A 22,396-nucleotide genomic window follows, 5' to 3' on the forward strand; every position below is an offset into this window, starting at 1 on the left:
AACAAGTTCCATCAAACTCAACTTCTTCTCCTTCAGCAGGTTCAGCTCTCTGAAGGTGAAAGGAAACATGAGGTGGAAGTTCTGGTGAGCTTTGTCTTCAGCCCAGTCCAGAGTGACCTTCTGTGTCAGGAGGGTCTTCCCAATGCCAGCCACGCCCTTCGTCAGCAGGCTCCTGATTGGTGGGTCTCCTTCAGGTGAGGCTTTAAAGAGGTCTTCTTTTCTGATGGTGGTTTCTGGTCTGGTCTGGTTCCGCGTGGCTGCTTCGATTTGTCGGACCTCGTGCTCCTGGTTGACCTGGTCTGTGCCCCCCTCAGTGATGTAGAGCTCAGTGAAGATCTCATTCAGAGGAGCAGAGTTTCCTGCTTTAGCGACCCCCTCAGACACACTGTGGAACTTCTTCTTCAGGCTCCTCTTCAGTCGTCTTTGACGCTTTCCAGCACAACTTCCTGGAGAAGAGAAGTCACATGAAGCTCAAGATTCTAGAAGATCAATCTTCTCATCAGCTGCAGGAACTTCCATCACAAATGTACTTCAAGACGTCATATTCAGCAGGTTGACGGTTCAAATCCTCTTACTTCCCCACTGACGACCAGCAAGCTCCTCCTGCTTCATGCTCCTCAGGAGGTTCAGGATGATCGTCAGGAAAGCTTCTCTGCTGCTCCTCATCTGCTCCTCTTCACACTTCAACTCCTCCTCTTCCTCATCATCCAGGTGTTTCTGCTCACCTGGTCGGAGAAACTTCTTTACTCTCTTCAGTTCCTCCTTCACCAGGGTCATGACCTTCTCCTCCAGCAGCTGAAACACGCACAGACACATGTGACTAGAGGGAGGTCTCAGTCCAAGACTAACCTGGACCTGTTGAGCAAAACTTTATTCAGAGCAGGTCATGATATTACGACTCTTACTGACGTCATAGAAGGAAAAGTTCCTCCATTGAGAGTCTGAGTCACGTTTAAATCTCATCTTCTCTCCAAAACTAAACAAGAGTCTCAGCCACACCAGACCTTCTGGTTCATGCAGGAACAGCTCGAGTGTGAAGCTGACAGATGCAGGTGTCCAGTACTCAGAGCTTCATGAAGCAGCAGAAGCAGCTGCTGTAGTTCGCAGGTGAGGCTGAAGAACGTACCTGAATCGTGGAGTCCACATCTGTCTGATGCTGCTGGACACACTGGAGAACATCTGAGACCTGCTGATCCTCTCTGTGAAGAACATCAGGAAGTCGATAAGTTCTACTTCTCACCAATGATCTGAGCAAGACTCAGACTCTCAGTTGGAATATTCCACATTGATGGAAAACCAGAAGAAACACAATTTTTTTACTTCAGTCATGATTTAGTTTTCATGGCTTCAGTTTGTTGCTTCTTCTCTTGGATGTTGACTTTCTTTCACGACTGTCTGCAGCACTTTTGACTAACAGTTCATGAGCAGTTGGTATCAGTGGAGAAAAGAGAGAAGAAAACCTCACCTGTCTCCTGAAGACTCTTGTCCACCTTTGAAATCAATAATAAGGTGCATTGATGCTTCACTCTTCAGAGACTCACAGTTGAGTTCAGACTCTTCTTGTTTCTCCTGGTAGATCCTGAAAGAGACACAACTCTGATCAACACTTCTGTCGTTCACCATCTGACCAGTAGATGTCATGTTGCTCCTGTTGTCTCTCACCTCTGATGCTTCTGTTCACCTCTGAAGTCAATCAATCTTCCTTTAGATCTGTCACTCTTCAGAGACTCACAGCTGGGAGCAGGTCCAGGTCCAGGTCCAGGTCCAGGTCCAGGTCCGGGTCCAGGTCCAGGTCCAGGTCCAGCAGATGTATGTAGCTTCGAGCTGAACACACACAAGTTTCAGTGAGAAGAAGATTCCAGTATTTGTAGGTGTGACAGAGACGTGATCTTCTCACCTCTGAGCTCTGGTCTGACTGTCATGGTCTTCACCCAGAGGAGGTTTAGAGGCAGGATCTTCCTCCTCTGTGTCCAAACCTGCACACAAACACAACAGCATCATCACTCGTCATCATTGTGTTGTTGAAAACTATAATAAAACCTCATCAGTACAAACAACATGTTGTTGCTCAACCACACATTCATGTGTTCACTCTCTGATACTGACTGACAACTTGTTGCTGATCATCACATGAACTTTGACTCTTGGTCTCTGAACACTTTTTATTACTGGAATCAAAGGATGCCGGAAAAGAGTTCAGACGTTATCAACAGAGTCAGGATCAGAGTTCACCTGCTGCTGCCACACCTGTGTTTATAGTCCTCGATTCTTCATCCAGTCACCAGGTTAATGATTGATGCACATGTTGATATGAGAGCAATTTGGTCTCTGACTGACTTTGATCCACTTTATCTTTTTTATGTTTTTACTCATTCACTCAACACATGAAGAATTATTTTCTTTTTCACATCACTCTTGATCCCTGTATTCACCTCAGTCTTGATTCATGTGTTCACCTCAGTCTTGATTCATGTGTTCACTTCAGTCTTGATTCATGTATTCACCTCAGTCTTGATTCATGTATTCACCTCACTCTTGATCCATGTATTCACCTCAGTCTTGATTCATGTATTCACCTCACTCTTGATCCATGTATTCACCTCAGTCTTGATCCATGTATTCACCTCAGTCTTGATTCATCTATTCACCTCAGTCTTGATTCATGTATTCACCTCACTCTTGATCCTATCGCGATCGAAGCACTGGAGAACTGTCAATCATATCTGACTGATCCAATACAAATTGACACTTGTGTGTTGTTTTTCCTCAGCATATCTCCCTAATAAAAGCTTAACATACATATTTATTTTACAGCATGAATCTCTACAGTCAATGTCTCAAATGGAATGATCGTTGCTGATCGATCAAGTGCAGAGAAGTAAAATGTAGACATGCAGTACTCGTTCTCACAACAAAACAAAGGCGAACCCGTTTTTTTCTAGCGATCAAGAATGATATTTTTTTCATTTATAGACAACCTTGATTTATTTAAACAATAAAGAAACATAATTTATTAAGTCACGTTATTAACTGAAGGTAAAAATCGATTTGGATTTTCTTTTCCTGTTAAAAAAGTGAAAATAGAAAAAATGGCCAGAAATCCGTTTTTTGATTTGCGTTTCAAAAAGGAATGTTGAATGAACGGAAGGTACACTTATCTACACGGACCGAATAGGCAGTGAATAGATTTGTTTAAAAAAAAGGTAGAAAATAAATAACATTTGATCATTATTATTATAACGGTTAAATGACGGAGGTGACTGACCTGTTTGCAACTTTTTTCTGCTCCTAAAAGTTGTCCAGGTATCCAGAATCATAAAAACAAACAGTGCACTAAATAACACAAAAATGAAGTCAAGAATCCAAATCATGTCGAGACGAGGACGAATAAATCTGGGTACAACACTGAGGTGATCGTCACGAAACGTGAATAGTCTGAATGTTTTTTACCAACTGAGTTCAGATATTATCTCCAGATCAAAGTTTTCCTCATAAAACTCATCATAAAAGATGAAAACACTTTTATATTTAGACTTTGACTCGAAATCTTCTAAACTCATAAAACATTTATCTTGAACACGTTTGTATCCTGATGTTATCTGGAAAGTTACTGAGAACTTTATTCTCTGAATAAATTAATAAATGGAGATCACAGTTCAGGAAAATCATTCTATTATTTCACTGAAGGAAGAATCAGTTTGTTATTCAGCAGATGACACTCAATGTTTTTATATTTAAATTTTTCTTCCTGTGAATATATTTTTCTCTCCCAGAACAGAATCTACCTGTAGTTGAAATGTTTTATATCAAACATGTATCTTTACTTACGAAAGGATTGTTCTTGTCTCAAAGATCCTGGGTTCGATGGAGGAAAATCTGAAGTGAAATAGAAGAAGTGAGACAGTTACAACACTAGAGGGCGCTCATGTGAGGTTAACGCTGCCGTCAACACAAATGAAAGAATTATAGAAATAGAAGAAGTGAAACAGTTACAACACTAGAGGGCGCTCATGTGAGGTTAATGCTCACTTCAACACTAATGAAAGAATTATAGAAATAGAAGAAGTGAGACAGATACAACACTAGAGGGCGCTCATGTAAAGTTAATGCTCCCGTCAACACTAATGAAAGAATTATATAAATAGAACTGAGACAGTTACAACACTAGAGGGCGCTCATGTGAGGTTAATGCTCCCGTCAACACTAATGAAAGAATTATAGAAATAGAAGAAGTGAGACAGTTACAACAAATTGTGGAGCTAGAAGGTTTAGCCACAGGATATCGAGGGTACATTAAAACCGCCAAAAGTAAAAGGCTTGATCTATCCAACCTGATGGACACCAGGGTCCAGGGCTCAATGGTCCGGGCCGGGAACATCCAAGAAATGCACGCCCCGACTGCCTTCCTCTTCAGCCTGGAGAAGAAAAGAGGGCAGAGGAAGCACATCCACTGCCTACTGTCGGAAGATGGAAAAGAACCGTGTAGGAATAGGGCAATCCCGTTGCTACACCCGAACATTCGTTGTTCCACCTACGACCTCAAAGAGTACCAAAAAACCAGCTGTTAAAATCAAAGTATTTATTCTGACTTAGACAGATGAGTCTAACACAAGGTCAGAATTCTGAGTCAGTGACAATACCTAGAGGGTGCTTCAGTAGATTCAGTCGATATAGTTGCAGTCTTATGTTTATTCCAAGTACTCGCATAGATTCACACATGTATCTAACGACCCAGTTCTCATTCTGTGTGTCCTCGCAAGTCACTTCCATTACCGTAGTAACACACATAAACGCGCTGTGACGTGGGCCGAAAAGCAGAGGACTCAAATGCGGTGAGATCCGGAGGACGCAAAAAGTGCCGCAGTGCTAGCGGAGGGAGACAGGGCCGGTTCGCAGGTTGTTGTGGCCCGGGGCCAGAGCTCTGGTGGTCCAGGAGCAGGCGGAAGGTTAGACGGAGCAGGTCAGTTATCCTGTGAGGAGAGGTCGAAATGTATGTGGAAAGACAGGCAGGAAGGCAGGCAAACAAGTCGATTTAGAAAATCTAACACTGTCTGGAAGACTTACCATAACAGTTTGATGCTCAGGAGCGGACTGGGTTGCTCGGAGGCCTCTTGTACTCCTCCGTCGAGCCCCAGGTGGGGTGGATGAGTTAGGTTGGCCTCCCAGGTTGAGGAGGAGTCGTGACACTTGCACTCATTACAGGATCGTTTAAAAACAGTGGCATTTACACAGTCAACGTTGAGCACGACTCCCCCTCATTGGCTCCTGGTTCTCTGGATCTTGGATCTGGTTGGCTCCTGGTGTTCGTGCATCACGTTCATTCTTTTTGCTTTTTCTGTACCTTCAGCTAACGTTTCTGTCATGAGGTAATTGGTTGTGTCTGCTCCTGTTATACTTCCCATTGTGTCATCCTTTGATTGGACCCATGTTTTGACTTGTATTTCCGCTATTTTGGTTTTCATTTAATTGGTAATTAGGGATTGGTTTTTAAGATTGAGTTTTAACAATAAATTGTCTTTTTCTTCCCACATTATTATTTTCTCCTTGTTGTACTTTGCTAGCTTATTGGTTCCCCGGGGCAAATATTCCCCAACCTCCGAGGTTACATATCCGTCCCAATCTATATTTGAACCCACTGTTAAGTACTTGTAAGTTTCCCAGCCCTTTTTTATGTCTACCCACACTTTGCTGAGCTCAAATGCTAATATAGATGATATTGGTAGGGATACTGCTGCTTCAGTCCCTTTTGTAAACATGATTTTGTTGTATGATAGGATCATGCAAAATGTTCCGATCAGACAGAGCAAGAACACAGACAAGTTGGGTTTCCCTGTTTTTAGTTTTGGCATTTCCGTTTCATTGTATCTGTTTGCCATTTTTCTGGCTTGTGAGTTAGTGGGGCTGCTTTAACAATATCCATCATGTTTGGGGCCATTTTGGAGGCTATTTTGAGTGCTGCTTTACTACGTTTGATTCTTGACTTTCTGACCTCCTCATGTTCCCACTCATCGGGGCTCAGGGTAAATGTTTGTAAGTGTGTGTTCTGTCCCTGTAACGTAAGATGTGCCCCGCCTGCTGTAATTGCCTGAAGATACCACCAGAGACATGTTACCGTACAGAAGTTGCCGACCATGCCGATCGATCATAGGACTCGGACGAGGGATGCCCAAGTCAGGAATGCCATCTGCAGCTTCTTTCTTGTTTTCTCTCAGCCATGTCGAACCTTTAACTCCAGTTGCTCCACTCAGTCCACACTCTCCCTCTTTATATTAACTGCAAATATAAGGATGAGGTCCGACCAGTTCCACAATCTGTATGTCAACTTATTCCTGGAAACAAAATGATGAAACCAGCGATGAGAGTTGCTTCCATTAGGGCTTGTAACCTTTGGGAGGTTCCATAAGTGTTCCCCATGAACTAGGCATCAACCAACTCGTCATGAGCTCAAACGGGATGAACCCATGTACAAACTAGTGTTTTCCTGGATTCTTTTTTAAATATACATCATAAATCTTGTTTTTATTTATTAAATCATTTATTCGTATATAATTGTAAAGCACGCTTTGTTGATTATTAAATATGTATATACTCATTTATAATCTATTTTCATAATCTTAACATAGATATATAGCGTTTATTAATTTATATACATTAAGCAGAATTCTCATTTTAACGAGGTGACTGTTATATTATTAACAAATACAAGAATGTGATTAAAATAAACTGTGTTTATTTCCTTTGTTGAGAATTTGTGGTAATAAAATCTGTGGTTATAAAGTGTTCATTAGATTATTAGTGTTTAAAGTGCTAAAGAGGAAAATGATTTTATCACGAGTTACATCGGAGCGAGTTGGATCACGTGGCAAAAAGAGGGCCTGAATCTAATACCTGAACTAGAGCAACAGCGCCGCCTGCTGCCCGATGATGTTTTAACAATTATTATAATAGATTCCTTTTTCCATTAAACGTTTATCTTGAACAGTCATGGACTATTTTTATCTGAAGTATTTTACCGAGTTTCTGTGCTTTCTTATTAGACAAATATAACTATTACTTAATTTCATTTATAACTTTTTTAATGATTTTGTTTTGGTAATTTCCTGTTTTTCTATTATGAATATTTGTTATACCTCAAAAATAATTTAAAGAAAATATAATATAAAGGGATTTATGACGACGTTTGATTATATTCAAAGATGGCGCCGCACGAGCAGCAGCTGGTTACAACAGCTCCCTCTTTCTTCTTACTTTTTATTACACTTTTTCCTTTTTTTTGGCGTCTTTTTAATTTTTTCTTTAGAGTGGTCGGATCTTGTTGCCGTTGTGCACAAAACGAGACCACTTTTACAACTTTTGCATACGGTTTTCTGCTATTTTCGTCACTTTTGGGAACTCCGTCGGCAGACACGCTCAGCGGGTCTATTGTTTACACCAGGGATCAGCTGTTGGGGTTGCGCAACACCGCTCTCTCTCTCAGCGCGGAATGGACGATTCCCGTGGAAATCAAGAGAAAAAGACGCGGATGCAGAGCAGGTCGGATGAAACAAGAGAAGAAACGTAGGTTCCGTCCCTTTATTCCATCGATCATCATGGGAAATGTACGTTCGATCGTGAATAAAACGGACGAGCTTGCTGCGCTGACCCGGCATCAGAGAGATTTCCGGGAGAGCAGCCTTCTATGTTTCACGGAGACCTGGCTGACGGAGAAGATCCCAGACTCTGTTGTTTCCCTGGAGGGGTTCAAGATGGTTCGTGCGGACCGGGACATGGATGGAAAGAGGAGAGGAGGAGGAGTGGCGGTGTTTATTAATGAGAGATGGAGCGATCCCGCTCATGTCTCCATTAAAGAACAAGTGTGCACTAAGGACATAGAGTTTGTTGCGGTGGGCATCCGCCCGTATTACATCCCGAGGGAGTTCTCACATGTGATTGTGTTCACTGTTTACATTCCTCCCTCTGCGGACGCAGCCGCAGCGAGCGAGAGGCTGAGCGCCTCAGTGTCGGACCTGCAGCTCAAACACCCGAACTCTCTCCTGCTCATTAACGGAGATTTCAACCATGCCTCACTTTCCTCCATTCTTCCCACCTTCACACAATACGTGAAGTGCCACACCCGGGAGGACAAGACTCTGGACCTTTTATATGCAAATGTAAAAGGTGCCTACACCTCCACCGCCCTGCCCCCCCTCGGCCGCTCTGATCACAACCTGATACGTCTGCGACCTGAATACACTCCCATGGTGAGGAGACAGCCTGCACAGAAAAGAACTGTTAAGATGTGGAATGATGAAGCCAAGGAGAGGCTGAGAGACTGCTTTGAGTCTACAGACTGGAGCGTGTTCTCTCATGGTGATGACATCGACACCTTCAATGACCATTCCACAGATTACATAAAGTTCTGTGAGGGCAACGTCACACCGACCCGCAAGGTGCGGTGCTTTGCCAACACCAAGCCATGGGTGACCCCTCAACTTCAAGTTCTGCTGAACAAGAAGAAGAGGGTGTTTGCTTCAGGGAGCAGAGAGGAGCTTAAGGAGGTCCAGCGTGAACTCAAGAAGGCGATCAGGATGGCCAAGGACGAATACAAGGGGAAACTGGAGGAGCAACTGGCGCAGGGCAACACAAGGGATGTGTGGAAAGGCCTGAAGAACATCTCAGGTCATGGCCAGAGTGGAGCCAGAGCCACAGCAGGGGGAGACCAAAGATGGGCCACTGAACTGAACCAGTATTTCAACCGGTTTGATCAGGGCCCCCCTCCCCCCTCCACCTCTGCCCCTCACTCTTCACAAAGCTGTTTTTCCCCTGCTTCAGCCCCCTCCCCCCAACTGTTCTCACCTCCAAGCCACCTTTCTCCACCCCAACAAGCCCTACTGCCTCAGCTGCCCAACCCCCCACAGCCACCTCTCTCTGTTACATCGGAACAGGTGAGGAGAGAATTAAGGCGACTAAAGATCAGGAAAGCTGCTGGACCAGATGGACTCAGCCCCAGACTGCTCAGGGACTGTGCTGATCAACTTTGTGAGTTGGTCACACACATCTTCAACCTGAGCCTCAAACTGGAGAAGGTCCCGGTCCAGTGGAAGACCTCCTGTGTGGTTCCGGTTCCCAAGGCGGTACACGCGAAGGAGCCGAGCCACTTCAGACCAGTCGCCCTGACCTCCCATCTGATGAAGACCTTGGAGAGGCTGGTACTCCGCGAGCTACGCACGACGGTGAGCTCTGCGTTGGATCCGCTGCAGTTCGCCTACAGGCCAAAGATGGGGGTGGACGACGCCGTCATCTACCTGCAGCACCGGGCACTGACTCATCTGGAAGCCGCCGGTAGCACTGTGAGAGTCATGTTTTTTGACTTCTCAAGTGCTTTCAACACCATCCAGCCGGCGCTGCTAAGGAAGAAGATGGAGGACGCAGGAGTTGGGACACAGCTGGCAGCATGGACGATGGACTACCTCACCAACAGGCCGCAGTATGTGAGGCTGCAGGACTGCAGGTCAGAGGTGACCATCTGCAGTACCGGGGTGCCTCAAGGGACAGTGCAGTTCCTTTTTTCCCTCTACACGGCGGACTTTACCTATGACTCCAGCAGCTGTCACCTCCAGAAGTTTTCTGACGACTCGGCCATTGTGGGCTGCGTGTCTGGGGGGGGCGAGCTGGAGTACAGGTCAGTCATCAAGGACTTTGTTGACTGGTGTGAGAGCAACTACCTTTGCTTAAACACCGGTAAGACAAGGGAGATGGTGATTGACTTCAGGAAAAAGTCCCCACCACATCAACCGGTGAGCATCCAGGGCTCGGACATTGAGCTGGTGGACAGCTTCAAATACCTGGGGGTTCACCTCAACAATAAACTGAACTGGTCCACACACATCAACGCCGTGTACAAGAAGGGCCGAAGTCGCCTCCACCTCCTGGGGAGACTGAGGTCCTTCGGAGTGTGCAGACCACTTTTAAGGACCTTTTATGACTCCGTGGTAGCCCCTGCTATCCACTACGCTGTGGTCTGCTGGGGAGCAGGCAGCACGGACCGGGACAGGAAGAGACTGAACAGGCTGGTCACGAGGGCCGACTCTGTCCTGGGCCGCTCGCTGGACTCGGTGGAGGAGGTGGGAGAGAGGAGGACACTCTCCAGACTCTCCTCCATCAGGGACAACGCTCTTCACCCACTGCACCTGACCGTGGAGGAGCTGGCCAGCTCCTTCAGTGGCAGGCTCAGGCACCCCCAGTGTAGGACGGAGCGTTATAGAAGGTCCTTCATCCCAACTGGTGTCAGGATATTTAACTCTCTACTTTAAATATCCTGATGCTAATCCGTAGCGTGTTTTTCTTCTTGTGTGCTTTTTATTTTATTTTTTTCCCGTTTTTTATTTCTATTTTATTTTATTTTTATTCTATTTTATTTTGTTAATAGTGTCAATTTCTAATTTTGTAAATAATTTGTATATTTTTAAGATCGTTTTTATTTTATTTTGTATTATCTCTTGTATTATTTCTTTCTCCTTGCACTTTATTTTCTTCCAACTGCGCTGTTGTGAAAGTGTGTTTCCCCTCTGGGGATGAATAAAGCTTTTCTATTCTATTCTATTCTATTCTAATGAATATAAGCATTTCATAGTCAAACAAATGAATCAAATAATTTAACTTTGTAATAAAGTGGATATTTTGATCTATTATGTACTTTTCATTCAGTTTATTTCTCCAAGTATTTTCTTTCGTTTCTACTTTCTTTTTGCTCGAAACCACCTGACGATAGTCACATTGTTCCCATTATCTAAGCAACATGTAACCTCTAAAAATACATTTTTCCTTAGGATCAATGGTCCTTGAAAATGATGGAAAATATGTAATACAGTTGATCTTTTCTGCTGTTTTGTATTTGGCTGTAAGCTTTGAAAATACTTTCCATTTTTTCCTTTTTATCTTTTTCTTTTAAGTATTTGTATTATCAGTCTCATTATTTACATTATGTAAGAAACATATAAGATTTAAAAACACTATTACTTTTTTTTTCCCTTTTTCTTTAAGTATTCAAATTAATTAGAATTATTTCTCCATCATATATTACACAGAAGAGAAAATAAACCTTATCTTTTTAGAGGAAATTGTCTGTTCCAGACCTTGGCTCCCGACATGGTTTTCAAAGAGGTCCTAGTGGGGGGGTGGAGTTTAGAGAACTGTGCCAAGAAGCACAAAACCCATTTACGGACACTTTAACAATAATTACAATTTACTAAAGAAAATTGTACAAATAACAATTTTGGGATAATAAGAAAATTCAAATTGTCATGTTGTTTCAAAGTTTGCATAATTGAGAGTTTGTATATTAAATTCAGGGTATTGTTTCACAGTTTGTAAATTGATTTCTGTGTTTGTAAATGTGTTTTGATTTTGTTTAGGAGATTTTTTCCATTATTCCTGGAAATTTTATTTCGTTTTAGAATGTGTTTTTTTTTAAGAAATGTACTTTTTGTGTCCGAGTTTGTAAATGTTTCTGGAAATTGAAAATTGTTGCATAGGTTTGTAAATGTCTTTCAGGATTTAAAAAAAATGTTTTTTTGTTTTTTAATTTGTTTTTGTGTTTGTAAATGTTTTTAATTTGTTTATCTGTTTGTAATTCTGTTCGAAAATTTGTTTCAGGAAATGTAATCTTGTTTCGAAATTTGAAAAAAAAAATAGATTAAAAATATTCAGGGAACTTTCTTTTTTTTCTTAGTTCTTACATTTCAAAATGTTGACTCTGTGTCAGAGGTTGTAGATGTTTGTTAGCACTTCTGGGACACTGTAGAACTTGGGTATGCACCAGGGTTTCCCCCTCAATTGACTTTCCAACAATCTCCAGCAGATGCTCTTAAAGTAGATTAGATTGGTGAGATATAAATTTGTGTTCTGAGGAGACGAACAACATAGAATTAGTTCAAAATATGTTGTAGGAAAGATTAAGGAAATTGTAAATTGTAAATTTGACCATTTCATAATTTTGTCATTTTTAAGGCCTTTATTGGCTAGCCAAGCAGTGGAGTATTCGCTTCAAACTGCTATAAATTTTCCCGCAAATGAATGAACGGAACAAGGTGCAAAAGTCTCAAATCTCTCCGGTGTAGGAACAAATTTTGTCCCTTAAAAATATCTTTTATGGGTTGAAGAAACGTCAACGGAAGGTTTACATGATACTTTTTACCACATAAAACATTTATATTGACGAAAAGACAATGTTCTTCAACATAATCACTTTCCGTTCTTTCATTTCCTGGTCTGACGATCATATGACTTTGAGACCAACGGAAGTGACGATGCCGCTGATTGTACAATGAAATAAAAATCATTCGTGTTCCGAAATAATTCGCTTTTCAAATAAAAAAAAAACGTTCAAATATTTCCCTTTCAATAACTTGTCTGTAGTTCGGATCATAAACACCTCAGTAATTATTTAGGTTTCGATTTTTTTAAATCAATTAAATCAATTATTAAATGTAAATATGCCCACTTATTCTAATTTCTAACATTTTTTTTATTTGAAATGTGGAATTATTTCGGAACTCGAATGATTTTTATTTCATTGTACAGTTGTGCTTTATTATTAGTAAAACAGCTTCAGCCAATCAACGGCTTCGTCACATGTAGCGCGGTCACTTCTGTTGGTCTTAAAGTCACATGATCGTCAGACCAGGAAATAAGAGAACGGAAAGTGATTATGTTGAAGAACATCGTCTTTTCGTCAATATAAATGTTTTATGTGTGGTAAAAAGTATCATGTAAACCTTCTGTTGACGTTTCTTTAACCCATAAAAAATATTTTAAAGAGACGTTCGCATATGAAGCGTGTGATGACATCACGTAGGAAGTTGGGGGACAAAATTTGTGGGGGGGACAAAAATTTTACCTACACCGGCTCTGACATAGGTTCACGTGGAAACAGCGTTCAAACTTTAAAATGACCCGGTACCGTAGCAGGTGTACACTAAACTACTTGAGTAACATCAACAGCGAGAACATCCTCTTTCTTCCAAGTTCCGTCCACGGTGCGATCGGTGGAGAGCGACAGAGTTCTGGCTCTCAGACAAAGAACCCAGATGTTATGGGACGCCTACTTTTCTTCCGTGGACAAGATCGTCCTCACGACACTCGAGGTGTTTTTTCGACAAAAGTCTTTTCTCCATTTCTGTGAAACTTCTTTCAAACACAAGTTTAAAAAAACGGTAAAACGAAAGTTACTTATGTAACTACGGTTCTATGAGTCCCAGATGACCACCAGAGGCGGTGCTTCAAGCACTGAATGTATCTATCTCGCGCATGCGCAGTTCGAGTTTAATACCAACAAAGTCACCTGTGACCCCTGATGACTCGGAAGGGTATATCTTCCGGTGACATCAGAGGATCTGTTCCTGCAGAATCTTCTCGCGAAGTCACAAGGATTCTGAGTGACAGAACGCTCTGGCGGTCATCCGGGACTCATAGAACCGTAGTTACATAAGTAACTTTCGTTCTATTTCGTCCCTACTGATGGCGGCGCTTCAAGCACTGGATGACCCATAACAACAAGGTCACAAAGAATCCCAGTACATACACCTCATTGAGGGGAAGCAACAGAGTCGGGCAACAGGACCACACCTAATGGATGAGGAGTGGCGACGTTCACCCGAAAGAACCTGAAAAAAGTGCTTGGTGAGGCCCATGATGCTGCCTCACAGATGTCCTCCAGGGGTGCGTAGGGCTGCCCATGATGTAGACATCGCTCTGGTAGATTGGCACCTCACCCCGAATGGCAGGGGGTGACCACTTCCTTTATATGCGTGGGTAATAACATCCACGATCCAGTGAGACAGTCGCTGTTTGGAAAGAGCACAGCCTTTCCTAGGGCCACCATAGCAAATGAAGAGCTGGTCCGACCGTCTTATACTTGCGGTTGCAGCTACATAGGTTCTTAAAGCCTGCAAAGGGCACAGCGGTCCCAACCCTGCTGGAGGACCCTCTGTAGTGTTAAGAATATCAGAGGGATTGGCGGAAAACATAGAGGAGACCTTCTGGCCAGTTGTGCGCAAGAGCATCCTGGCCCAGAGGGCTGCTTTCCTCTTTCAGGGAGAACCAGAGGGGGCAATGGGTCGACTGCTCTGTGGCAAACAGATCTACCTCTGCTCTGCCGAAGTCCCAGATATTGAGCACCACCTCTGGATGAAGCCGCCACTCCCCCGATGGAGGCTTGCCTCGAGAGAGCAGGTCTGCGACCTGATTCCGGTCCCCGGGCAAAAAACATTGCTCTCAGGCTGGCCAGGCGTGGAGCCGCCCACAGCAGGAGGTCCCAGGATGCTTGCAACAGCTGTGCAGACCTGGTGCCCCCCTGGTGGTTTATATGCGATACGGTCAACACATGACTGACCGCACAAGCACATGTTGCCCTCTTAGGAAGGGAAGAAAGTACTCCAGGGCCATACACATAGCTTGTAGTTCTAGAACATTGATGTGCTCCGAGCATTGTCGAGCAGACCACAGCCCCTGGGCTGTACGGTTTGCTAAACTGCACCCCACCCTGAGAGGGAGGCGTCTGTTGTGATGGCCTCTCGACGGAATGCAACCGAACCCATCTGCACGACTTGGAGGAGAAACGTCTCTCTCTCCACGGAGCCAGAGCAAGGAGGCAACGGTGTGACACCTTGAGTCTCCTGTGCCGGTGCCACCTAGCATCCAAGTGAAAGTTGTTCAGCCACCTCTGAAGGGGGCGTAGCGACAACAGCCCCAAAGGGACCACGGTGGCGGCAGCCGTCAGTTTGCCTAGGAGTCGCAGAAACTCCACGTAATGCAGCCACATGCCCCTGCAGAAGAGGGGAAGGAGGCGGAGGATGTCGTCCACCCGCTGTGGTGAAGGCCAGGCCTTCATTGAGACTGTATCGAGTGTCATCCCGAGAAAAATTGTGCTCTGCTAGACTAGGCAACTCCTTGAAGAGTTGACCCTTAGACCTAGTCGAGACACATGGGAAAGAAGGCTTGTGGTGTCCAGGGTCACCCGAGACCGGGACAGAGCACAGATGAGCCAATCGTCTAGGTAGGGCAGGATCTTCATGCCCTGCAACTGCAGGGGCGAGAGGGTTGCCATCAAAACCCTGGTAAGTACCCGCGAAGAAAGGGAGAGGCCTGAACTGAAAATGACGTCCCTGAAAGGTGAATCTCAGGGACCGTCTGTGGTGTTGTGCTATGGGCACATGAAGTAAGCGTCCTTCAGGTCTACTGAAGTAAGCCACTCCTTTCTGGAAACAGCGCGCAGAACCTCTGCAGGGCTGAGCATGTGGAATTTCAAGACCTTCAGGAACTTGTTGAGTCCCCTCAAGTCGAGGATAGGACGGAGTCCGCCATCTTTCTTATAACCAGAAAGTAAGTCGAGTAGACCCCGCCTGGTTGTAACAGGGTATCTATCTGCTCAATTGCACCCTTGTCCAGGAGGACGGACAACTCCTGGTTGAGGGTTTGGGCTTTGCCGGGTCGCGTATTATGGTCATCTTGACCCGGCCAACGGTTGGGGGCAGGCTGTGGACCTGTTGAGTTTGTCTGACTTGGACAGTTCTCTCAAGTGCCTCTAGGGACGCGTCACTGAAATTATGGACGGAAGCATCCAGTGGAGTCTCCTGTAGGGATGCTGATAAAGCAAGCACCAGGTGGGACATAGAGTTACATGTGTCCCATGCGTGCCGCTGCGTCATAGGCTTTGGAGAGCAGGTCATCCGTCACCCGACACTGGGGACGAGGACACCTCGCATCCGGTCTCAGAACCTCATCAGGTGAGACAATTAACGCAGCTATTGTTTGCTCAACCGCTGGTATGCGGCCCAAGCCAAACTTGGGTGCATCCTGCATGGCTGACAGGCTCCGGCCGTCTGAAGTTGCACGACAGAAGGCTCTGCAACTCCTTCAAATATTTGTCAGATGGAGGCACAGTAAAGTTGGCGGGAGGTGATCCGCGCCTGAAAAATCAGGGCCGAAGCTGGTTGAGCCTGCAGTATATCCAACTGCAGGCGAGCCAGGGCCGTACGAATGACAGCCCACATTGAGCTGTCTTCAGAACCAGCAGTAGAACTGTGGGCTGAAGAACGGGAACCCGCCACGGGGGCGTGGGAGGCTACATGCCGTGGCACCACCTCCTCTCCATATTCGGCGAAGTCAGTGGCTGAAGCTGCCATGGGGATTACATCTTCCTCCGGTTCCAAGATGGCTGGAGGAGGAGCAGGATCACCCAACTCTCTTTCCCCGGGCATGAAGCTGCAGTTCATACAGGGATCTTCTGAAAGACCTTCCCTCAGATGCTCGAGACCAAGGCATGAAGGACACATATCATGGCCATCCTCAGGCTGCAGGGAAGCCAACAGACTGAGCAAGAGTTGCCGCCAAGCATGTTAGCAACGAGCGAAAGGCCGCACAGAGAAAAAACAACAAACGCTGGGAGCGGGAGCGAAAACACAGCCTTCACCAACGAGTGTTACACATATGAGATAGAATTATCACAAACGCTGGGAGCGGGAGCGAAAACACAGCCTTCGCCAACAAGTGTTACACATATGAGATAGCATTATCTCAAACGCTGGGAGCGGGAGCGAAAACACAGCCTTCACCAACGAGTGTTACACATATGAGATAGAAGTCTCACAGATGCTAGGAGAGGAAGCGAATACGCAGTCATCAACAACAAGTGTTACACATATGAGATAGAAGTATCGCAGATGCTGGGAGAGGAAGCGAACACGCAGTCGTCACCAACAAGTGTTACACATATGAGATAGAAGTATCACAAACGCTGGGAGCGGGAGCGAAAACACAGCCTTCACCAACGAGTGTTACACATATGAGATAGAAGTAGCACAGATGCTGGGAGAGGAAGCGAATACGCAGTCGTCACCAACAAATATAAAAGAATCCACTTCAGTAGCTGAAAAAACAGCAGTACAAATGTCGGGAGCGGAGCGAAAACACTGCCGTGACCAACAAATGTAAAAAAAATAACCAAGAGAGTGCAATAGGTTTCCGGCACCCAAACGGTAGCTGTATATCCAATGTCGGGAGAGGGAGAGAGTACTCTTCCGTTCACCGAAATAAAACAAAATACAACAAAGGCGAGGACAACAGGTTGTACTTATATTCAATGATATATAAATATAGAGTACAATGTCGGGAGAGGGAGCGAATACACTTCCGTTCACCGAAGTAGAGTTACCTATGTGTCCCATGCGTGCCGCTGCCTCATAGGCTTTGGAGAGCAGGTCATCCGTCACCCGACACTGGGGACGAGGACACCTCGCATCCGGTCTCAGAACCTCATTAGGTGAGACAATTAACGCAGCTATTGTCTGCTCAACCACTGGTATGCGGCCCAAGCCAAACTTGAGTGCATCCTGCATGGCTGCCAGGCTCCGGCCGTCTGAAGTTGCACGAGAGAAGGCTCTGCAACTCCTTCAAATATTTGTCAGATGGAGGCACAGTAAAATTGGCGGGAGCTGATCCGCGCCTGAAAAAAGCACTGGCCGAAGCTGGCTGAGCCTGCGGTATATCCAACTGCAGGCGAGCCAGGGCCGTACGAATGACAGCCCACATTGAGCCGTCTTCAGAACCAGTAGTAGAACTGTGGGCTGAAGAACGGGAATCCGCCACGGAGGCGTGGGAGGCTACATGCCGTGGCACCAGCTCCTCTCCATATTCAGCGAAGTCAGTGGCTGAAGCTGCCATGGGGATTACATCTTCCTCCGGTTCCAAGATGGCTGGAGCAGGATCACCCAACTCTCTTTCCCCGGGCATGAAGCTGCAGTTCATACAGGGATCTTCTGAAAGACCTTCCCTCAGATGCTCGAGACCAAGGCATGAGGGACACATATAATGGCCATCCTCAGGCTGTAGGGAAGCCAACAGACTGAGCAAGAGTGGCCGCCAAGCATGTTTGCAACAAGCGAAAGGCCACACAGAGAAAAAACAACAAACGCTGGGAGCGGGAGCGAAAACACAGCCTTCACCAATGAGTGTTACACATATGAGATAGAATTATCACAAACGCTGGGAGCGGGAGCGAAAACACAGTCTTCACCAACGAGTGTTACACATATGAGATAGAAGTATCACAGATGCTGGGAGAGGAAGCGAATACGCAGTCGTCACCAACAAGTGTTACACATATGAGATAGAAGTATCACAAACGCTGGGAGCGGGAGCGAAAACCCAGCCTTTACCAACGAGTGTTACACATATGAGATAGAAGTAGCACAGATGCTGGGAGAGGAAGCGAATACGCAGTCGTCACCAACAAATATAAAAGAATCCACTTCAGTAGCTGAAAAAACAGCAGTACAAATGTCGGGAGGGGAGCGAAAACACTGCCGTGACCAACAAATGTAAAAAAATAACCAAGAGAGTGCAATAGGTTTCCGGCACCCAAACGGTAGCTGTATATCAGCGGTATAAATGTCGGGAGAGGGAGCGAAAACACTGCCGTCACCAAGAGAAATCAAAATACAACCAAAAGCGATTACAATAGGTTGTACTGATATATAAATATTCAACACGTCCTCACACCCAAGGCGTCATACCGTCCTACGCCGTGCAATGTCCCCCTGGCGTCACTAAGGTAACGTTACAGGGGGGACAAAAACGTCGGTATTTGCCTACCCGGGTCACCCAGTAATATACAGAGCACCCCCCGACGTCGGATTCAAACGATTACATTTGACGCGTCGCCCACCTCTTCGTTGCCATGGTAACGTGACGTGACGTCTCGCTGCTTTCCTTTGGCTACCATAATTCTACAACTATGAAGCGCACTTGAAATGTTTCATGTCAACAGTGCGATTCTAACCCCGATTGTGCTTACCGACCTCAAACCACTTTAAGGAGGTACAGAGTGAATATAAATCGGTAAAAATGCTCAATTTTAATTTTTTGAAGCTTGGATTGTTCACGCATCGCGGAAGTCAAGAGGCTCTCGCGGATTAATACATGCTTAAAAGGTCCTGTAAAAGTGACTATATTGTATATTTGTAGGTGTTTCAACTCCATAATGTTGACATTGTTTTATGAATGAGTAAAATAAAGTCTGTGCTATTTCGCTTGATCCTCTTTATAATCCGGTGCGCTTTTCTATGAAAATAGAATCTTTCATTGAGATTGCATTTATGGACATATGTTTTCTTTTTATTTAGCTTTAGTTTATTGAGCGTCTACGTGACGTTTGCCAACAGTAATTGCGATCCTGCAGAGGTGACGTCACACACGCTAATAAACGCCCCTTCCTCCAAACGCCGGATGATGACGTCACACTTGTTGACAAAGATCGATAGCATTTTGTCCACACGTTTGTACAGTAACTTGACGGAACCAGGTGCGCATCACTCGTCTATTGAGATAAGATATCATTATTGCTTTAAGTGGACTCAGAAATAAGGTTTCATTGCGTGTGATGTAACTTTCTGTGGTGCGTTAACACGAGAGCTAGTTCGCTAAAACTTAGCATTTTAAATTATAATGCAACTCACACACGTATTTTGTTTGTTATTTTGAAAGGACGAAAATATATTCAATATTCCAATAAAAAGTTTGCTATATTGGCAGGTCATGGTAGGCGATTTATTTTATTAATATTCAAGATATTGATTTCATTTATCACTTCCGCATATTAATACAGATAACATATTTATCGTATTTAAGTATATAAGTACTCGTTTATTTGAACCATTTTGGATGAGGGATTTGATCTGTTGTTGTTTTCTTTAAATGAAAGAATATATATAAAATTATAATGAAACGTATTTTAAATTCCAGCATAAATAGGTAAACCAGATGGAAACACAATCAAACAATGGATGAAGGAAACATGGAGAGCTTATCTCTGAATGATCAAGTATACTTGCTTGTATTTATTGATTTATTATATTTAAAAGGGAGCACTAGTATGTTATTGTTTTGTTTTTGCATGGAAGTGACCTGCAAGAACTGCCCAGAACTCCAGACCTGCTTGACATGAAACCTTTCTCTCTGTGGTTCCTGACAAATGATTTCAAATGTGAAGTAAATGAGTAATATTTGTAACATAGTGAACACAAACTTGTAAACTACAGCACATCCCATCATGGAAATAATCTAAAATGCAATTCTATGTTCTTTTCTAGGTGAGATGGAGTGCTGCATATCAGGTGCTGGACTAACCATTGGAGGTGGAAGGGGTCAACATGTCAAAAGCAGGTGAGGTGGTTACATCATACACACTTTGGTCATTAAAATAGTCATGTTTGGTAATAATGATCTTTACATTTCTGTGGAAGGACGCACTGACATGCTGACGCTTATGGTCAAGGTTTTCTGGCTTCTGTTGTTGGAAACACTTGGTTGTGCCCGTCAAGGTGGAAGGTACACTAGACCGAAGAGTCTTTTTCAATAGATTTTACACTTCAAATGATCAGAATCAAACGACTTCATTAATACAATGTTTTCAAGGTTCTGTTGACTTTCGGACAAAGAGGATTCGACGCTGTTATGGCAGTAAGGAGACGGCAGGAAGTGAAAGATTCTTGAGAAGGAGATGAACCACCTCTGGTCTCTGTCAAGTCGTTGTGATTCCCTGAAAGAGTTGTCTCGCATGGCAGCGTCACAGCAAGGTAAGAGTTTATTTAGCAAGTGAAGAACAGAAGTACAGCTGATCATTCTTATTGTCTTATTCTTTTAAGATGCACCATGGGCTTGACTGGTGAGAATTTGAAGGATCTTCAGAGCCTTTGAGGAGCAGCAGCAAGTCAGCATGACGTCACTCAAACCATGACTCGGACCAGAAACTACTACACACAAGTCTTTGATGAGGACGAGACCATCAACGTCGTGCAGATTCACTCTGATGGTTACTCGTGACATTTGTGACGATCTGTGAACATTTGTTTGATATGAAACCTGTAATAAAGCACAATTTGATTTCATTTTGAATAACATCCCATAGTATTCATCATCAGTGCAGGTAATGTGTTGTGAAAATGACTATTGGTGATTTAGAAGTTGTAACAAAGTCTCTGTTTACCCTAGTTTGAGATCGACATAGAGTTCAACATGAACAATATTCAGGCAAAGAAGACATCATATGTTAATGAATCATGAATGAATTAATGCTTTATTTCAAACATGTTACATAAGAAAGTAAACTTAAGACAAACAAACAAAACCAATGACATTAGTCAAACAATAATTATAGTCAAAAGAATAATATTTACCCAACATGTCCAAATTAAGGAGGATGAAGCATAAGCTTGTCTATACCTAACCCTTCACTCAATTATTAACCATCAACACCCAAAGTACATCAACAAAATACAAACATAAACAAACAAACATGCAGCAAAACACAGTGGAGATATTTAAGATATAAATAGAGATAAACCACTGCTTTCTTGAAATCACCACACTTGCAATAACTTTCATAATTGTGTCATTCCATGTGATCTGGGTAACAGTAAAAATTGATTTAAATCATCAGTAATCATCATCGTTTATAATAGCAACTGAAGAGCTATTTGTAAATTACACCCAAACTATGAAATAGAAGACAGCACGTCTAAAAGCTTTGTTTGACCCACAGTACATGTTTGAACTTAAAAATATACATATTTATGTTATTGATAGGTGACTCAGGACTGCTGTTATACTATCAGAAAACTACACACACCAATATGATGTATTTGTTTGTAGTGGCCTGTGCTAAATCAAAGGGTTAATTCTCTGACTTCAAGAGGCATGAAGGCCCTTGTAAAGCTGATATTTATATGACACATTCAGGTGGTCTCCTACTATCCTGTGAGAAGTGTGGTTCAATGAGTCCAAAAATGAGGGAGAGGTTGTCATTCTTCTGTCAAGATGGTCTCTAAGTGTAACAGAATATGCAGACCTGATCCTTCAGGAATGGACTTAGGCAACTTTTTTTCTAATCAGACCTCAGAGCTGATATTTGGATATGTTATTCTAGACTCCATTCTGAGTTGAGCTGTTGTGGTTTGATGTTGCTATGAACTTCCTGTGCCCCATGGTATCATGGGAAACTTGGAGAAATATGGACTTTGAAGCTCTATAAATCGACCATTGTTAATTTAAATTATCTGAAACTTTAAGAGGTTCTTCATGTTCCATTTGTACACATATATGTTCAAGGGTGTTTCTCTAGGTGCTTCCTGAAGCTACTTCCGGTTTGGGAGGGATTATCATTATGGTTCTACCAGCATATGATTTTACAGGTGTCAGAGGTCACACAGACCAAGTTTCATATGTCTGAGGGTCACAGAGGTCAAACTAGAGCAAAATAGCAACTGTTGTGAAAAAATGTGCTTTTTGGCTCCTGTTTCTGGTCTGAGGCCCCTGGAGGTCTGAAAATGAGTGTGTGTGTTCACAATGAACTAAATATCAA

At 43.8% G+C, this 22,396-nt stretch overlaps 1 protein-coding gene and 1 long non-coding RNA gene across 2 annotated transcripts in view; one reads left to right on the forward strand and one right to left on the reverse strand.

Annotated features, from left to right (window-relative positions):
* The window catches only part of LOC148076245 (uncharacterized), a 99,206-nt gene that overhangs the window by 18,926 nt on the left and 57,884 nt on the right, over positions 1-22,396 (reverse strand). The gene's annotated exons all lie outside the window — the stretch shown is intronic.
* Positions 19,940-20,606, forward strand: LOC148076246 (uncharacterized). Its single transcript, XR_015711410.1, has 4 exons — positions 19,940-20,025; positions 20,127-20,199; positions 20,280-20,364; positions 20,452-20,606. It is a non-coding gene; the product is annotated as an uncharacterized LOC148076246 (long non-coding RNA).

This window comes from Callionymus lyra, chromosome 6 (genome assembly GCF_982586985.1).
Source record: "Callionymus lyra chromosome 6, fCalLyr1.hap1.1, whole genome shotgun sequence".
Classification (NCBI taxonomy): domain Eukaryota; kingdom Metazoa; phylum Chordata; class Actinopteri; order Syngnathiformes; family Callionymidae; genus Callionymus; species Callionymus lyra.